The sequence below is a fragment of the Podarcis bocagei genome, assembly GCF_964188305.1.
Source record: "Podarcis bocagei genome assembly, chromosome: 16".
Classification (NCBI taxonomy): domain Eukaryota; kingdom Metazoa; phylum Chordata; class Lepidosauria; order Squamata; family Lacertidae; genus Podarcis; species Podarcis bocagei.
The window spans coordinates 40,429,296-40,447,309 of NC_138142.1; the positions used below are offsets into that span (position 1 = coordinate 40,429,296).

An 18,014-nucleotide genomic window follows, 5' to 3' on the forward strand; every position below is an offset into this window, starting at 1 on the left:
TTGAACATCCTTAGTGTAACCAGCGGAGCTTAACCAGGTTGGTGACGATAATGCCCAATGACAGTCAGGAGGAGGCAGAAATCAAATTCAGGCCCAGAAGCGCTATAGATTTATAGCACGATGATAGCCCTTTAAACAGCCATGGCTTCCCCCAAAGCATTCTGGGAACTGTAGTTTGTTAAGGGCCCTATTTTATTTCTCAGGCCTACATTTCCCAGAGTTCCCTGGGAAGAGAGATTGGTTGTTGGAGCACTCTGGGCATTGTAGCTCTGTGAGGGAAATGTGTGTGTGTGTGTGTGGGGGGTCTACTAACAACTCTCAGCTGCGCTCTTAACAAACTACAATTCCCAGGATTCTTTGGGAATGACTGTTAATGTGGTGTGTGCAGTACAAACAGGGACCTCAGTTTGGAGTTAAGGCTGAAACTATTTCCACTTTCCAAACAAGGCAGAAATGCAACCAACCTTTGAAATTTGCATTTTGAATTTTGTTAAGTAATGAGTTTTGCACTTTGAATTTTGCAACGCAGTTCTCCAGCGAGGTCTCCAGGGGTAAAGAGGGAATTTAAATCCTTAAGTATGAATGAGCCTCGCGTACAGAAATGCATTACGTTAGGGAAAATTGTGTTGGGTTCGGCCAAACCCCACATCCCAATGCGATTTGGGTCAGCTCAGGATTTGACCAGAGAGGGGTTGTGTTAGGCTGGCCCAGGGTCACATCAGGGCTGCTCCAAAGCACTGGATCTGGCCCCAAATTGGATTGTGTGTGTGTGTGGCCTCTAAGGTCCTCAGGTCCTCCTGGTGGGCTTTGCCACTTCAGAGGACCACTTGCAACGATTTCTCTGTTTCTTCATTTATTCATCGCCTCTTAAACCACCATCTCAAGGCAGTTTGCATATACCATAATTAAAAACCAGAAAAACAACAACAGGAAATGCTTTTAAAGCACGACCAAAACCTTACCAAATGTGTCCCACCTCGTCTGGCTGGCGTGGGGTTTGATTCAGTAGCTGTTTCGCTTCACAGAAGCAGCAGCAGCGTGATTAATTGATTTAACGTTTTACTGATTCTCTCCGAAGCCGTCTTGTCCTCCCCTCCCGGAAATCGAAAGTTTCCGTGATGGACGAGTGAAAGGAGGGAGGCTGATTATTTTTCTGAGCACCGAGAGATGCAGATAAATCTTTTTAAGGGGATGGAAACGCTTTCTCCCGCGCTGTGCTGAAGAGGAGACCTGTTGAGCGGCGGCGGTTGCTCGCCCCCAAATCACAGGGGCAATTTCACCCCCTTTCTTCTTCTGGCTGATCTTTGCTGATTGGGCAGATAGCTTTGGGGTTTCTAAATAAGACTCCTTCTAATGCTTGACACACAAATGCGTGGTGGTGGTTGCGACTGCGTAGAGGAAGCACCCAGCAAAACCGCAAGAAGCCGAGAGGAAGCCACGAGGCAGGGTGAGGGGCAGATAAGGGGAAGTTTTGCTGAGCGGAGACTTCATAAAGCGGTGGGGGTTCTGTTTGTTTAATCAGTCCATCGGAACTGCAGAAAATGCAAAATATACAAGGGGGGGGGGTGCCTCAGCAGAGGAGAAAGCCATTGGCAGCTGTGCGAAATAATAATAATAATTAATAATGATTTTTTTTATTTATATCCCACCCTCCCCAACCAACAGAGCCTAGGACTTGCCGATCAGAAGGTCGGCGGTTCGAATCCCCGCGACGGGGTGAGTTTCCGTTGCTTGGTCCCTGCTTTTGCCCACCTAGCAGTTCAAAAGCACGTCAAAGTGCAAGTAGATCAATAGGTACCACTCCAGTGGGAAGGTAAACGGCATTTCCATGCGCTTCTCTGGTTTCCCAGAAGCGGCTTAGTCCTGCTGGCCACATGACCCGGAAGCTGTATGCCGGCTCCCTCGGCCAGTAAAGCGAGATAAGCGCCGCAACCCCAGAATTGGTCACGACTGGACCTAATGGTCAGGGGTCCCTTTACCTTTACTCCCCAGCCGAAGCTGGGCTCAGAGCGGCTATCAACAATAAAAGTAACACAACATTCTAAAACCAATTCATTCTAAAATCAATTCAAAATCAAATTAATGGCAACCATTGGGCTAGAGTTCTGTGAGGATTACAGACTGTGCCTTGGCCAAAGGCCTGGTGGAACAGCTCCATCTTGCAGGCCCTGCGGAAAGATGTCTAGACCCGCAGGGCTCTAGTCTCTTGGGACAGAGCGTTCCACCAAGTCGGAGCCAGTACTGAAAAGGCCCTGGCTCTGGTTGGGGCCAGCCTAACCTCCCTGTGGCCCGGGACCTCCAATATGTTTTTGTTTGAAGACCGTAAGGTCCTCTGTGGCACATACCAGGAGAGGTAGTCCCGTGGGTACGAGGGTCCTGGGCCGTATAGGGCTTTAAAGGTTAAAACCAGCACCTTGAACCTGATCCTGTACTCCACCGGGAGCCAGTGCAGCTGGTATAGCACTGGGTGAATGTGATCCCATGGCAGGGACCCCGTAAGGAGTCTTGCCGCGGCATTCTGCACCCGCTGGAGTTTCTGGGTCAGTCTCAAGGGCAGCCCCACACAGAGTGAGTTACAAAGCAAATACAGACCCCAGATGTCAGAAATGCGATGCGGAGTGTTCCACAAAACCGTTGAGCCAGATGCGGAAGTCGTTTGACCCTGCCCCCCCCAAGCTCCCATCAGTCCTATTGGCCAGTGGTCAGGGGTTTTGATAGGGACTGGGAGTTCAGCAGCAGATGGAAGGCCCCAGGCTCCTCCAGGCCATTGTTAAAGGCTCTGCAGAGCCCAAAATGGAGGCCAGTTTAAGGCAGGTTCCTATGTTCATGTAAGATGGCTGAGGGTGACAGGAACCGTCGAGTTTCAGGGCAGGATAAGCGGAAGCAAGGGGACGCGGGTGGCGCTGTGGGTTAAACCACAGAGCCTAGGACTTGCAGATTCGAATCCCAGCGGTTCGAATCCCAGCGACGGGGTGAGCTCCCGTTGCTCAGTCCCTGCTCCTGCCAACCTAGCAGTTCGAAAGCACTTAAAAGTGCAAGTAGATAAATAGGTACCACTCCGGTGGGAAGGTAAATGGCGTTTCCGTGCGCTGCTCTGATTCACCAGAAGCGGCTTAGTCCTGCTGGCCACATGACCCGGAAACTGAACGCCGGCTCCCTCGGCCAATAAAGCGAGATGAGCACCGCAACCCCAGAGTTGGCCACGACTGGACCTAATGGTCAGGGGTCCCTTTACCTTTAAGCGGCAGCAAACAGAAAGATACAAAGCAATAGCCTCGTTCAACCACCTGGGGGAAAAACATGACCGAAAGAGTCAGGTTGAAACCCACCTAGCCTGTCCGGCAGCCTACAAAGGCACCTTGAAGGCAATATTGAAACTCTCAAAAGTTTCACTGGAATGCAGTTTACCTTCACAGTCCGCCTGAAATTCCTTTCACAGAAGAAGCTGTGGCGTTAAGTCAGCCGCCGCAGTCACATCAAAGAGTCCTGTGGCGCCCTGGAGGCTGGCGCAATTTATTATGGTGCAAGTGCTTGAAACCGTTTCATCAGAGGTAGGAAGAAGGATCCTGAACTGATGGCTAGATACACAGTGGTACCTCGGGTTACATACGCTTCAGGTTACAGACTCCACTAACCCAGAAATAGTACCTCATGTTAAGAACTTTGCTTCAGGATGAGAACAGAAATCTTGCGGCGGCAACGGGAGGCCCCATTAGCTAAAGTTGTGCTTCAGGTTAAGAACAGTTTCAGGTTAAGAACGGACCTCCAGAACAAATTAAGTACGTAACCCGAGGTACCACTGTATATCTTTTTTCAAATAATTTTTCAAATTGGTTTTACACAATTTCATACATTTTAACTTTAACAGTTTCAAACGTTAAAGCAGAAGGTTCTTTTGAACCTTCTGACTTCCTCTCCCTCCCTCCACAGGTTCCAGATTTAAGATTAAATTTTCTGCCTCTTTTACCATTATCCATCTGTTGTATATCCATAGTTACCGTAGTGAATTCCACATTACAAGTGTCATTGCATCCCTGCCAATGATTTTAACTGTGTACAGTGGTCTTTTAAATAAATTAAGAATTTACTCCTGCTTTTTAAAAATACTCGATCTTCCTGGTTTCGGATCTTCCCCGTCAGTTTCGCCATCTCTGCGTATTCCATCAGTTTTGTCTGCCATTCTTCTTTTGTTGGTACCTCTCCTTCCTTCCATCTCTGGGCTGGTAGCATTCTCGCTGCCGTCATTGCGTTCATAAAAAGTCTTTTATCCATGACAGGAAGGATTCGAAACCTGCGGGACCAGAGATTCGCAGAAGATTGGAAGAAATATACGAACTATTTGAAGAGCAAATGTAATCAACAAATTACGCTAGTAGGACTACAAAAAGTTTTGTAGGGAGGAATATATGAAATATTGCAAAGAAGAGAGACATTAGTTATGATATTTAAATGTTAATAAATAAATAAAATGCAAAAAAGCAAAGTATTTTTTTAAAAAATAAAAAAAATCTGAATTTTTATTTATACCCCGCCCTCTCCGGTTCAAAAACCGGGCTCCGGGTGACTAACAACAAATTTAAAACACTTAATTGGAAAAGCAGCATAAAATACAGTATAAAAACATGAATAACAATAAAATACAAAGTTCAGAAATCAATTTAGGGGAAATCCATCTAATAAGCATTAGATAATCCCCAGGGATAGCTGGCTGAATTAGTCCTACTTGGGTCAGCGAGGAGGCCAGGGGAGAATTAGCTGGGGGGTCGCAGAGTGGGTGATCTTCATAAAAGGGGAGGTGGAGAGAAGGAAGGGGAATAAAAGATCAGGCTGAATTCAAATTAAAGGCCAGGCGGAATAGCTCTGACTTACAGGCCCAACGGAAGGAGGTTAAATCCTGCAGGGCCCTAGTCTCATGGGACAGAGCATTCCACCAGGTCGGGGCCATCACTGAAAAAGCCCTGGCCCTGGTGGAGGATAGTCTGACTTCCTTAGGGCCCGGGACCTCTAAACTATGGTTATTTATGGACCTTAAGGTCCTCTGCGAGGCAGACCAGGAGAGGCATTCCTTTAGATACGAGGACCCTAAGCCACAAAGGGCTTTAAAGGTCAAGACCAGCACCTTGAACCTGGCCCTATACTCCACTGGGAGCCAGTGCAACTGGTAAAGCACTGAATGAATATGCTCCCATGGCAGGGACCCCATGAGGAACCTCAATGCAGCATGCTGCACCCGCTGGAGTTTGTGGGACAGTTTCAAGGGCAGCCCCACATAGAGCGAGTTACAGTAGTACAGTAGATGTGCAGATCCTGAGGCTCTCCTTATTCAGACTCAGAGAACGGAGGGTTGCTGGGCATAAATGGAGGAGAGATAGCAGAGGAAGAAGGGAGATGTGCAAGGAACAGTCAAGGGCAACTGAGCAAAGGTGAGGCATTGGCAGCTGCAGGTGTCAGAAAAGATGAGCACCTGAGACCATCTTTGCTTTGGATCCCGGATGCTCATCATTCCTGGCTTCCTGCCCTGAAAAGAAAGCAAATCATATCCAGTTTTCTCATCTCAGTTTCCCGCTTGGAGCTTCCCTTTAGGATGGGGAATGTGGACGATTCTCAGTTGGGTCCGTATTGTGAGTGACGCTGAAACTCTGCCTTCTCTTCAGAACATGAGGTCACCTGGAGCGTCCAAGGAGGCAGCCGAAGGGAAAACTCAGAGATGAAGAGGTTGAACCCGGATAGAGTGGTACCTCGGGTTACATAGGCTTCAGGTTACAGACTCTGCTAACCCAGAAATAGTGTTTCAGGATGAGAACAGAAATTGTGCTCCGGCGGTGCGGCAGCAGCTGGAGGCCCCATTAGCTAAAGTGGTGCTTCAGGTTAAGAACGGTTTCAGTCTAAGTACTGATCTCCGTAACCAGTGGTGTACATAGCCCAAGGTATCAGTGTATCGAATCTTCCTGGTGGAATGATGACAGTAATAGTAACAGTTCCATCCATGGGTGGCAATTGCTGCAGCAGAGAGGGGCTGATACTGGACATCTTGGAGGAAACTTTGAAATCTGAAACGAGACATGTTCATAGATACTGTCAGAAATATGTGGATTGCTAAAGAAAGAAGAGTTTGAACCTCAGTTTTCGAACTTAATCCATACTGGAAGACCGTTCAGCTTCCGAAAATCGTTCGAAAACAGAAGCATTCACTTCCAGGTTGTCGGCGTTCAGGTTCCGAATTGTTCAGTTTCTGAATCATTCGACAACCGAAGTTCCGGTGTATTCTCAATAGGGTCCATATTGTGAGTGACACTGAAACTCTGCATTCTCTTCAGAGCATGAGGACATTGAGAGCATCCATTGAAACAGCAGAAGGGAATCCTCAAAGACCACGGCGTGGAAGCTGGATAACAAATCTTTCTGGAAGTTGTCTTTCGTATCAGGTTTCTCCTTCGCTCCGGAACCTGTTTTCCTTTATTTTGGCTCAGCTTCACCTTGGACGATGTTCTTCCTGTTCCTTTTAATGGACACACCTGCAGCATCCCATCTGGAGCATAAATCATCGCTGCTGCGTACAGACGTCATATTTAAAACACATTTTAAGCACATTTCCCTCTTCCTAGAACTCTGGGCGCTGTAGATTGCAAAGGGTGCTGGGAATCATAGCACCGTGAAGGGAAAGCTACGTTGCTCTGAATTTTTGGACAGCAAAATGTGCTGTGTCCCTGGGAACGTTTGTGGCTTTATACGGTTTATAGGTCCAGCCTGCGATAGTGTGCAGTAGATGTTCTTGGTGAGATGTCCTGTGAATTCAGATACAGGAGGGTGCATTGATAATGATGATGATGATGATGATGATGATGATAATAATAATAATAATAATAATAATAATAATAATTTATTATTTACCGTATTTTTCACCCTATAGGATGCACTTTTCCCTCTCCAAAAATGAAGGGGAAATGTGTGTGCGTCCTATGGGGTGAAAGCAGGCTTTCACTGAAGCCTGGAGAGCGAGAGGGGTCGGTCCCATCAACAAGACATGTCTGTGATACTGCACTGAAGCTTTAACAGTGGACTTCCTGGGAGTTTAATGGACTTCTTGGGAGTTGGTGTTTGGGGATATCATTTTTGGGGGTCAGGACACGGGTCATTCACACATCACAGGACACGGGTTTGGGGTGAGGCTTTGGGGGTTTTGGTGACGGTGGACCAAGTTCCAGGAAGGCAGAAGACAAGACACATCTGTGATGCTGCACTGAAGCTTTAATAGAGGAGAAGATAGGAGGGAACTTTCTCTGTGGTCAGCAGTTTAAGCGGGAGAAGAAAAATAAATAGATCCCATTCCGAGTAAAGAGCACATTCACTATTGAGGTGATACAGATTGTGAGAAAACAAAATATCTCTAAAGAGAGTTGGTCAAGCAGAAGGAAGGAAGGAAGGAAGGAAGGAAGGAAGGAAGGAAGGAAGGAAGGAAGGAAGGAAGGAAGGAAGGAATAATGGTTGGTTCTCCCCAGACTTTCCTTTTGTCCTGGCCCAGATGGCTAAAAAGTTCCCAGTTAGGAACTCCCAGGAAGATGTTCAGATCCTGAGGCTCTCCTTATTCAGACTCAGAGAACGGAGGGTTGCTGGGCATAAATGGAGGAGAGATAGCAGAGGAAGAAGGGAGATGTGCAAAGGAACAGTCAAGAGCAACTGAGCAAAGGTGAGACATTGGCAGCTGCATGTGTCAGAAAAGATGAGCACCTGAGACCATCTTTGCTTTGGATCCCGGATGCTCATCATTCCTGACTTCCTGCCCTGAAAAGAAAGCAAATCATATCCTGGTTTCTCATCTCAGTTTTCCGCTTGGAGCTTCCCTTTAGGATGGGGAATGTGGACCATTCTCAGTTGGGTCCGTATTGTGAGTGACACGGAAACTCTGCCTTCTCTTCAGAACATGAGGTCACCTGGAGCGTCCAAGGAGGCAGCAGAAGGGAATACTCAGAGAGGAAGAAGTTAAACCCGGGTAACATAGGTTCCTGTTGGAGTTATGACAGTAATAGTAACAATGACATTAATAATAATAGTTCCATCCATGGGTGGCAATTGCTGCAGCAGAGAGGGGCTGACACTGAACTTTAAAAGGAGGAAGCTTTAAAATCTGAAATGAGACATTTTCATAGATAATTTCAGAAATATTTGGATTCCTAAAGAAAAAATAGTTTGAATTAACGTTGTTTAATTGCTGTAGCATGGCCTGGGATATTAGGCTGAATGAGGCATAAGGAATTCAATAAGGATTTTGAAATTGGAAATGCTAAAAGATTCTCCCCCCCCCCCGCCATTTTGACCCTTCTTCACTGTTCTTCTCAACTAAAAAGTTCCCAAAACTGCAAACATTCTGCAATCCCTTGATCATTAGGGCTGCCCTTTTCCACTATCCGATATATTTTTTGAGGCCAGGCGACCGGATCTGTACGCATCATTCCATTCAATAGACAGGGAGCTCCTTTTAATGCGTCCGACCATCTAGAAGAGGGTTGTCCCTCGAGCAGGACTGGGGAACGCTTTGAATCTGAACTACAAATCTCAGCAGCTGCAGGAAGCAGAGGAGACGAGGGCTGTAGTTTGGCCATGTCTGGAGGGCCAGAGGTTCCCCACCTCTCTTCACCAGAAAGAAGGATTCCCTTTCCAGGGTTTCAGGGGAGCACCTGGCTCTTCCATACCTGCCTCATGCAAGAAAGGGTCAGTGGGGCTGGAACAAGGCAGCCCTGCATAGAGTGAGCCTAAAAAATCCAGTTCAGATGCTCCATGGGCAGCAGGTGTGACCATGGCCAGAGCAGCTTTCTCCAGAAAGACAGGGAACAGGAGCACTAGGCAAGGTTTTGCAAAACCACTCAGGACCACGGCTGCTATCTTCTTTTCCTAGCTGGCTCCAACCATGAAAGTACCCAGTTTCGCATTTCTAAAAGCCCCAATACAACTCTAGGTTAAAATTTTCTGTTGAGCCCAAAACAATCCCAGTAACACAACTCCTAGGAAGTAGAGATTTGAGTTCTTCTTCCCAAAACTGCTTCTTGTCTCTCAATTGACAGCTAATGGAGTCAAACCAAATCTCAAAAAGATCTCTGTTCCATAATCAAACAGTTCCTTCCTTCTCTCCTCTAAGAGGCGATTCAGTTAAAGACAACTTACCAAGTGATGGAGAAGCCGAGTGGCGGAAGAGAGGAGATGTTTCAAGGCACTGGTGGAAAAGCCTTTTATAGGGTTTCTCTCTGGACTTTTCGGGCAACATGGCGTCACTAATTTGGCTAAGTATACCCCACCCCAGTCAAGTCTAGACTTTACCAGAATGCTCCTGGCCTCCCTCCCAGACCCTGTAACCCAATTGTAAGATGCTATCTTTCATGTCAGGCGACGTCTTGGCTCAGGAAACTGCTTTGCTTTCTTTTGGTTCAGCTTCATCTTGGAAGTTCTTCGTGTTCCTCTTTATGGGATTTGGGGTTCCTCCTTCTCCTCATGGCCTCTGCCCTGGATGGCCAAGAGGGAGGGAGGGAGCAGTCTGAGGACAATGAATGGAAGGCACCTGCCTCTCCTGCTTCATCTTCCTCAGGTTGCCTTCCTCCCACCCTAGGCCCACCGACAATCACCAGTCCTGGGCACCAGGAGACACGCTCTGCCACTGTTCCCGAGGCTTCGGAACAGGAACTGCCATGATGGCCACAGCATAAGTATCCATCTTCCTTTTGGGACATATTATCCCTTGAATGGGATGCGGGTGGCGCTGTGGGTTAAACCACAGAGCCTAGGACTTGCCGATCAGAAGGTCGGCGGTTCGAATCCCCGTGACGGGGTAAGCTCCTGTTGCTCAGTCCCTGCTCCTGCCAACCTAGTAGTTCGAAAGCACGTCAAAGTGCCACATGACCCTGAAGCTGTGCGCCAGCTCCCTCGGCCAATAAAGCAAGATGAGCGCCGCAAACCCAGAGTCGGCCATGACTGGATCTAATGGTCAGAGGTCCCTTTACCTTTACCTATCCCTTGAATAGATCAGAATCTAAGTTCAACGTTCATCGTGCCTCTATCATTGAGATTCAGCTCAGGGGCGTCTTGCCCATAGAGGCAAGTGGTGCGGGGCGCCAGGTCGCCAAGTTCTGGAGGACGCCAGGGAAGAGGCAGAGGCTATAAGTGGTGCCTCCCAGCATCAGCTTGCCGCCCTCGCCTGCTTCGCTGAAGCAGCGCCATACCCACCTTTCCCACCAGAGGAGCCACCCTCCGGCTGCTGCCCGCCTCCTCCAGCCCCGCAAAGCTGCCAGCAGCGCCGTAAAAAGGTCGGCAACTCTGGGAAAGGGGGGCGTGCCGGAGGGATCTTTGCACCACACGCCGGATATACGTAAGACGGCCCTGGTTCAGCTCATGCCAAAGACTTCTTCACCAACTTCTCGGAGGTTTGGAAAGCATTCAGAGTGAGCTGGAGTGGTGGTGGCAGAAAATCCAAACAGGGCAAATAGCTAAACCTGGCTTTATAAATGTGAGGCTGAGGAGTCAGGTAACCTTGACTGAGATGAATCACATGCCTCGCAGAATCCGCGTAGAGTAATCTACTGTGGTTGGAAGGGCCTGGCATTCATGAATCTCTTTGTAAGCGTGAACTTAAGTTGATGGGCTCCTGCTGTTTTGAACCAAAGGCCTTTGCAAAACCAGGAATTGAGCTGTTGGAGAAAATGTCTTGAGGGCTTTAAGTGCGAAGGTGGAATGTTCTGGAGCAGGCTGTTTGCCTTTAGGAGAGTCGATGGAGAACATTCCCTACTTGGAGCCAATTAACTTCCTTTCATTTCAGGTAATTAAAAAGCTAAGGACAGCCACCCTGTTGCAATCAGGAATTAGGACTAGAAGTTATGGCTTCTAAAATGTCACCATCATCAGGCTCAACAACAGCAACACAACATTTTAGCACTTGTACCATCACTTCTGTATGGAAGAAACAAATCTGGGTAACAGGATCGGGCAAGAAATGTACAGGGTATTTGTTGGACTTCAACCTTCCACAAATTAAAAGCCAAAATAAGCTGAGCCGAAATAAATCAAAGCAGCTGCTTGTGCCAAGGAGGAGCCTGGCATGAAAGATAACATCTCTGAAAACATTACATCAAGAGGTGTCTTAATGGCTAGGAATATTCTGGCCAAATTATGAGCTGTGGTTGGGTATACTTAGCCAGATTACTACCGCCAGGCCAAACGATTAGCTTCCAGGGCCAAGAGGAACCATAGAGAAGGGTCACCTCCTGGCTGGGCCCTTGGGACTCTTTTGCGCTCCCAAGGAATTTCACTCAAATTTGAGCTTGCACTTCTCATTAGACTCTTAGAAACGTGCAGCTGGCTACACTAATGTAGCATATGTACATAACCAACAGTGCGCTTAGACTACTGCAATGTGCTCTACGTGGGGCTACCTTGGAAGGTGACCCGGAAACTACAACTAATCCAGAATGTTGCTGCCAGACTGGTGACTGGGAGCGGCTGCCGAGACCACATAACACCGGTTTTGAAAGACCTACATTGGTTCCCAGTATGTTTCCAAGCACTATTCAAAGTGTTGGTGTTGACCTTTAAAGCCCTAAACGGCCTCAGTCCAGTATATCTGAAGGAGCGTCTCCACCCCCATCGTTCTACCCAGACACTGAGGTCCAGCACTGAGGGCCTTCTGGCAGTTCCCTCATTGCGAGAAGCAAAGCTACAGGGAACCAGGCAGAGGGCCTTCTCAGTAGTGGCGCCCGCCTTGTGGAACGCCCTCCCACCAGATGTCAAAGAGATAAACAACTACCTGACATTCAGAAGACATCTGAATGTCCCTGTTCAGGGGAGTTTTTAATGTGTGACATCTTAGTGTATTTTTGGTCTCTGTGGAAGCCACCCAGAGTGGCTGGGGAAACCCAGCCAGATGGGCAGGGTACAAATAATAAATTATTATTATTATTTCTTGTTTGTGTTAGGGACTGGAGTGTCTTCTCTCCTCTGCAAAGCCAGGAGGCCCCTTTGACACGTGGACTACCCCATGGGACTCTTGTGAAGATAAAAAGAGGAGCTGAAGGAAACGTACACACGGGAAACCCGTGCCCGTTAAGGAAAGCCATTCAAGAGCAGATTCCTCACGATGCAGCTGCAAGGCGCTTTGTGACTGCCTTGGCCGTGTTGCTGGGCAGAACTGGCACAGTCAGGCTGGGTAGGAAAGGGGCTCAAGTTACAGCATTCAAGGGCAGAGAGCGTAGAGCACTCTGGAGAGAAGCATTGGAGCTGAGGCCTTTTTTTATTATATGATATTTATTGAAAATTTTTGAATTACAGAGAAAAAACAAAGCAGAAAAACAAAAAAGAAAAAAACAAAGAAAAAAACAAACCACATCAAACAATACAAATTCAAAAAACAAAAATACACCGCAAACAGACAAAAATAAATCCATCTTTCTCAAATCCTCAACTCTCATTACCTTCTTTCTTTGACCTCCTCCTGCTCCCTTTTTTTGTATCCTGGTTAATAATTATCACAGCAAATCCTTTCCATATTTCATAGTATTCTGTCGTTACATTACCTTAATCTATTTTCATCTTATCTTATAGAAAACCTTAAAAACTTAAAACTTAAATCTTATTTTTACCAACTTCTCACAACCTTAATATTCTTACCTAATTCTTTAAACATTTTTGCTAAAGCCAAGTAATTTCGTTCCAACATTTTTCTAACATTCATCAATTTTATAAAACAATCCTGGTAATAAAAAGAGAAATAAAAACAATCCAATCTTCATCCAGCGTCCCTTCCTCCTGGTCCCGGGTTTTGTCAGTCCTTTATATCCCATCGATCTAGCGCATTAACCTGGTAACCTTATATCCGAGACCCTTAAATCTCTTCCATGTCCCTTCTGCAGCTCTTCTTCATATTCTCCTTTCACTTGTGGGAACTCCAGCTTGGTGATGTTTTTGACCCTTTTCAACAAATCAGCCCCTTTTTCATAGTCCAGACTCAACTCCATGTGGTATTTAAAAACATGTTTCAGAATCCCTCCAAAATTGAGAGCCCCCACAGCTCCAAACATCTCACGGCCCATTGCCAGACTCGGAAAGTCCAAACATCCCTGCATAGGGGGGTCTATCCAACCCCCCATTTCCAAACCAATCCAAACTTTATCTTTCCAAATCTGGCTTTTTCCAAGTTCATTTGTCAAATCCAAAAGCTCATGTTCCTGCAAGGCCGCAGCTCCCTCCATCTCTGGCGCCCAAGATTCAGCAACATCCTCTTCTCTCATCTGCTCTGTCAGGACACACTCCTGGTCTAATTCCTGGGTGGGCTCCACATAGTTTCCCACTGCCTGTTCAAAAATTCTGGCCGCATTAGTCATCAAATCCATCTTCTCACTTAACTGTTCCAGTAGGGCACTTGTTTTACAGAGAGCACACAACAGAGCCTCTGAATACATTGTCCTACAAGGTCACAAGTCCATTCCCACGATTGTAATCTGAAACAGCTGCAAGCTCCCTGGAATTAGTTGCAGTTTCACAGTCTCCCTCTAGGGGCAGAACTTCTATTTGTTCTTGCAACAAAGTATCCTTTTTGAGATATTTTGTCAATATTTGTTCCTTTAAAGTGCGAAAGGAAACAGTGGAATCACAATGTTACTCTTCTTTTAACTGTCTGTCAAAAGCGTTTGTCTCTGGTCAATGAGCTTCAAACGTCAGTCCTGACACCCCGCTCCAGGATCAGGACGGTGGAAAATTACTTCACTTTAAACTCACTTCTGCAGGTTTAAAGAGTCCAAAAAAGATCCCCCTTCTTCTCCTGCTGCCGAAGGGGGGTTCAACAATTTTAAATGATGAAAGCCAATCCTTTAGAAGCAATTTTCTGAGCTCTAGTTTAAGTTGTCTTTGCTTTATTCTGTCTACAAAGAAACAGAAGGCTGACTTCCTGTTTAGACCTTCCCGTTTCAGTACCAAATTGAAATAAATTTTTAAGTCCAATTCCTTTCTGCTCGTAAGTCCTTATTTAAAGTCCGATTGTTCAAAGTTTAAGTACTCACGGGTGCTTATTTTAGAAGCCAAATTGTCCCAGGAAAAAGGCAGCGCTCTCCGGCAACGGCTATGCGGCTTCGCTCCACGGAAATAGCAGTTGACTCACAGCACCGCGCCACTTCCCCCTCTTCACTTCGGAGCCCGTTAGTGGGTTCCTTTGCGGGTTGGTGGGGCGCTAAGGGTGCCCGCCGAGTCCCATGGTCACAGGCTTCATCCGCCTGTGATTTTTAGCAGGGTCCCCGCTTCGCCGTAGCAGAAAAGACCCGTTTCACACAGAGCTAGTCCCTCCAGTTCAGAGGGAGTCCGCCATTTCCGATGGCGCCACCCCGGACGTCCATGGAGCTGAGGCCTTTGAGGAAGAGTTGCAGGACTCCATTGCAAGAGAATTGCAAGAGAACCCTTGTCTTGCGGACTTTGGCGCAGCAAGGGCTTCGTAAGCAAAGAAACCGTCTGGGCTCAGAGAGGGAATGCTGGTTGTAACATTTTGTAAATAAATATGTGTGAGAAAGAAAGAAAGAAAGAAAGAAAGAAAGAAAGAAAGAAAGGAAGGAAGGAAGGAAGGAAGGAAGGAAGGAAGGAAGGAAGGGGCAGCTGGGCACTTTTGTGGGTGGAAACAGATGAGGGTGAAGAATTAGGATCTCTTGCTCCTAACAGAGCAGAACTTGCAGGCTGGCTGTGTGTGTGTGTGTGTGTCCTGTTCTGGATCTGGTTGGCCTATGTTTGAAAGATCAGGTGTGCAGCAAGGGAGCTCCTTGGGCCCATTCCCCCCCCCTTCTGGGGCGCTCCATTCATGGCTGCTGGCGGTACTTGCTTTGCAAAGCTTTGGCCAGTGTGGTGTAGTGGTTAAGAGCGGTAGTCACGTAATATGGGGAACCAGGTTCGCTTCCCTGCTCCTCCACCTGCAGCTGCTGGGTGACCTTGGGCCAGTCACACTTCTCTGAAGTCTCTCAGCCCCTCTCACCTCACAGAGTTTTTGTTGTGGGGGAGGAAAGGAAAGGAGAATGTGATCCGCTTTGAGACTCCTTCAGGTAGTGATAAAGCGGGATATCAAACCCAAACTCTTCTTCTTCTTCTTGGCCGGTGCTCCTGCTCTGAGCTCTGCTTCCCAGCACCCTTAGCAATCTTGAGGGGCCAATGTCCTTTGAGAGACAAAATGTGCTTCACCTGCGATTGCAACATCCTGTGTGTTCGTAGGTGCAGAGCCATAGGTCCTAAAGGAGGGTTGAATCAGGAAAATGCCCCAAATTCCTTTAATAGGAACGCGAAGAACATTACCCAAGGTGAAGCCGAGTTAAAAGAAAGCGAAGCCTTGCCTTGAGAGAAGGAGTAGGCTGACAGGACAGATAATTTATTGGAACACATGACATTGCAGTCGGATGGAGTCTCAGTGGCGAGGAATGTTCAGCCCAAAAAGTGGAGGTGGACCATATTTAGCCAAATTAGTGATGCTTCACCAAAGTATTTGCTCCAATTGCAGAGAGAGAAACTGTATAAAAGGGCTCAGCGCATAGGGCTTTTCCACCAGAGCTTTTGAAGATCTCCTCTCTTCAGCTGCTCAGCTTCTTCAGCTTTTGGTAAGTTCCTTTTAAGTAAATTGATTTGTGATGCGGGTGGCGCTGTGGTCTAAACCACAGAGCCGAGGGCTTGCCGATCAGAAGGTCGGGGGTTCGAATCCCTGCAACGGGGTGAACTCCCATTGCTCGGTCCCTGCTCCTGCCAACCTAGCAGTTCGAAAGCACGTCAAAGTGCAAGTAGATAAATAGGTACCACTCTGGCGGGAAGGTCAATGGCGTTTCTGTGTGCTGCTCTGGTTTGCCAGAAGCGGCTTAGTCATGCTGGCCATATGAACCAGAAGCTGGATGCGGACAAATGCTGGCTCCCTCGGCCAGTAAAGCGAGATGAGTGCCACAACCCCAGAGTCGTCCTCAACTGGACTCAACAGTCAGGAGTCCCTTTACCTTTAAATTGATTCATAGACCAGGGAAGGTAGCCCCGTGCCCTTGAGGTGTTGCCAAACTAAAACTCCCATCTCCCCTGGCATTTGGCCATGCTGGCTGCCGGGGCTTCTGGGAGTTGTAGTTCCATAAGTTACGGAAGGCCGATGCTTCCCATCCCTGCTGTTGGGTCAAGGCTCTTCTTGGTGGTCTAAAGGAAGAGGAAGCGTCTTGCAAGCCCAGCCTGAGAAGAACGCTGGATTTCAGCACAGACAGAGGAAGAAAGGAGAACAGGCACAGAGAACTGGCCTCAGGGTTTTTTATCCCAATAATAATAATAATAATAATAATAATAATAATAATAATAATAATACTTTTCAGTTACTACCTGTCCTTGTTTAAAATAATGCCCAGCCATCAAATACATTTTCATCTGTTTGGCAATCTGAAGGCTAATGACTAATTTCCCTCTGTTTCCACATATTTGTGAACATATTCTTGAAAATGATTTATTTCAGATTCCCCAACATTCCTCCAAGATGTCCAGTGTCAACATTGGAGTAAGTCTTATGATTCCCATGCCACAACCCAGGATACTACGCCCTGGTTCGACAACTCCATTTTTTACAGGTTTTCGGCCCCAGTTCTACTTCCGAATGTAAGAGGCTTTCGACAGTGGACCAAGCGCCCTCAGAAGTTTGTGGACTCTGCTTCATTGGAGATTTTTAAGCAGAGGCTGGATGGCCCCCTGCCATAGTTGAGATTCCTGCTTTTCCGGGGTTGGACTGGATAACCCTTAGGGTAATTCCAACTCTACAATTCTATGATTCTACAATTCTATGATTCTGCACCACAACAAATTTAAAATATGTTTCTTAGGAGAAAGTGTGTATAAAAATGAGTATATTAGTGAAAAGAACACACAAGACTCACACAAGATTTTAGCTAAGCTTTCTGTTATGTATTCAAGCCATCAATTCTAGCACGTGGGGGCCACCTTATCTAAATTATATAATTCGGTATTTGAACTATTGATATTAACATATTACAAATTGGTATTGTTGTAATAAGCCTATTAATGGATTGTAATTGAAAACTAATAAAAATTATCATCAAAAAAGAAGTAATATATACAGAAGTTTCTCGTGTTTTGGTGATCTTGGCCGGACCATCGGCCTCTGGGTTGATTTCTGTTCCTTGTGGCTGAGGATTCACTTCTGGAATACTACAAGGGCTACTCATGTTTTGAGAAAAAATCCTATCCCTGACTTTACGAACCCTACCGTAAAGAGTCCAAAATACTTATCCTAAAAGAAGGGCCCCAGTCAGAAAAGTGATGTGGCAAACCTGGATAGAGATTATGCTCTCAGGGGCCAAAAAGTCAGAGGTGCTCCTGCCTGTCTTAAAGAACTGCCACACTGACTGCAGATCCCAGAAGAAGGTTGCAGGAGAGGCCATATTGCGCATTGAGGCTGCTGCTCAGGTGCAGAACTGACACAGGGAGCCCACCTGTCAAGCTCGCTGCTGCCCCCAAACCCACTCCCATCAACAAGAAACGTCGGTGATACTGCACTGAAGCTTTAACAGTGGACTTCCTGGGCGTTTAATGGACTTCCTGGGAGCTGGTCTTTGGGGATATCACTGATGGGAGGTCAGGACACGGGTCATTCACACATCACAGAACACGGGTTTGGGGTGAGGCTTTGGGGGTTTTGGTCACGGTGGACCAAGTTCCAGGAAGGCAGAAGACAAGACACATCTGTGATGCTGCAGTAAAGCTTTAATAGAGGAGAAGAAAGGAGGGAACCTTCTCTGTGGTCAGCAGTTTAAGCGGGAGAAGAAAAATACAGGTGGTACATGACTCCAGTCAAGCTTGCAAAAATATATCATTTGCCCGATAACAAATGTTGGAAATGTAAAGAAATTGAAGGTACATTCTTTCACCTTTGGTGGACGTGCCCAAGGATTAAGGCTTTCTGGGAGTTGATCTATAATGAAATGAAAAAGGTATTTAAATATACTTTCCTGAAGAAACCAGAGGCCTTTCTCCTGGGC

The 18,014-nt window shown here is 46.8% G+C and overlaps 1 long non-coding RNA gene across 1 annotated transcript; it reads left to right on the forward strand.

Moving 5' to 3' along the window:
• Nucleotides 1–11,932: 11,932 nt before the first annotated feature.
• On the forward strand, nt 11,933–17,062 carry LOC308575342. The gene is made up of 4 exons (XR_014002790.1): nt 11,933–12,260; nt 14,373–14,458; nt 15,505–15,599; nt 16,478–17,062. It is a non-coding gene; the product is annotated as an uncharacterized lncRNA (long non-coding RNA).
• Nucleotides 17,063–18,014: the final 952 nt, after the last annotated feature.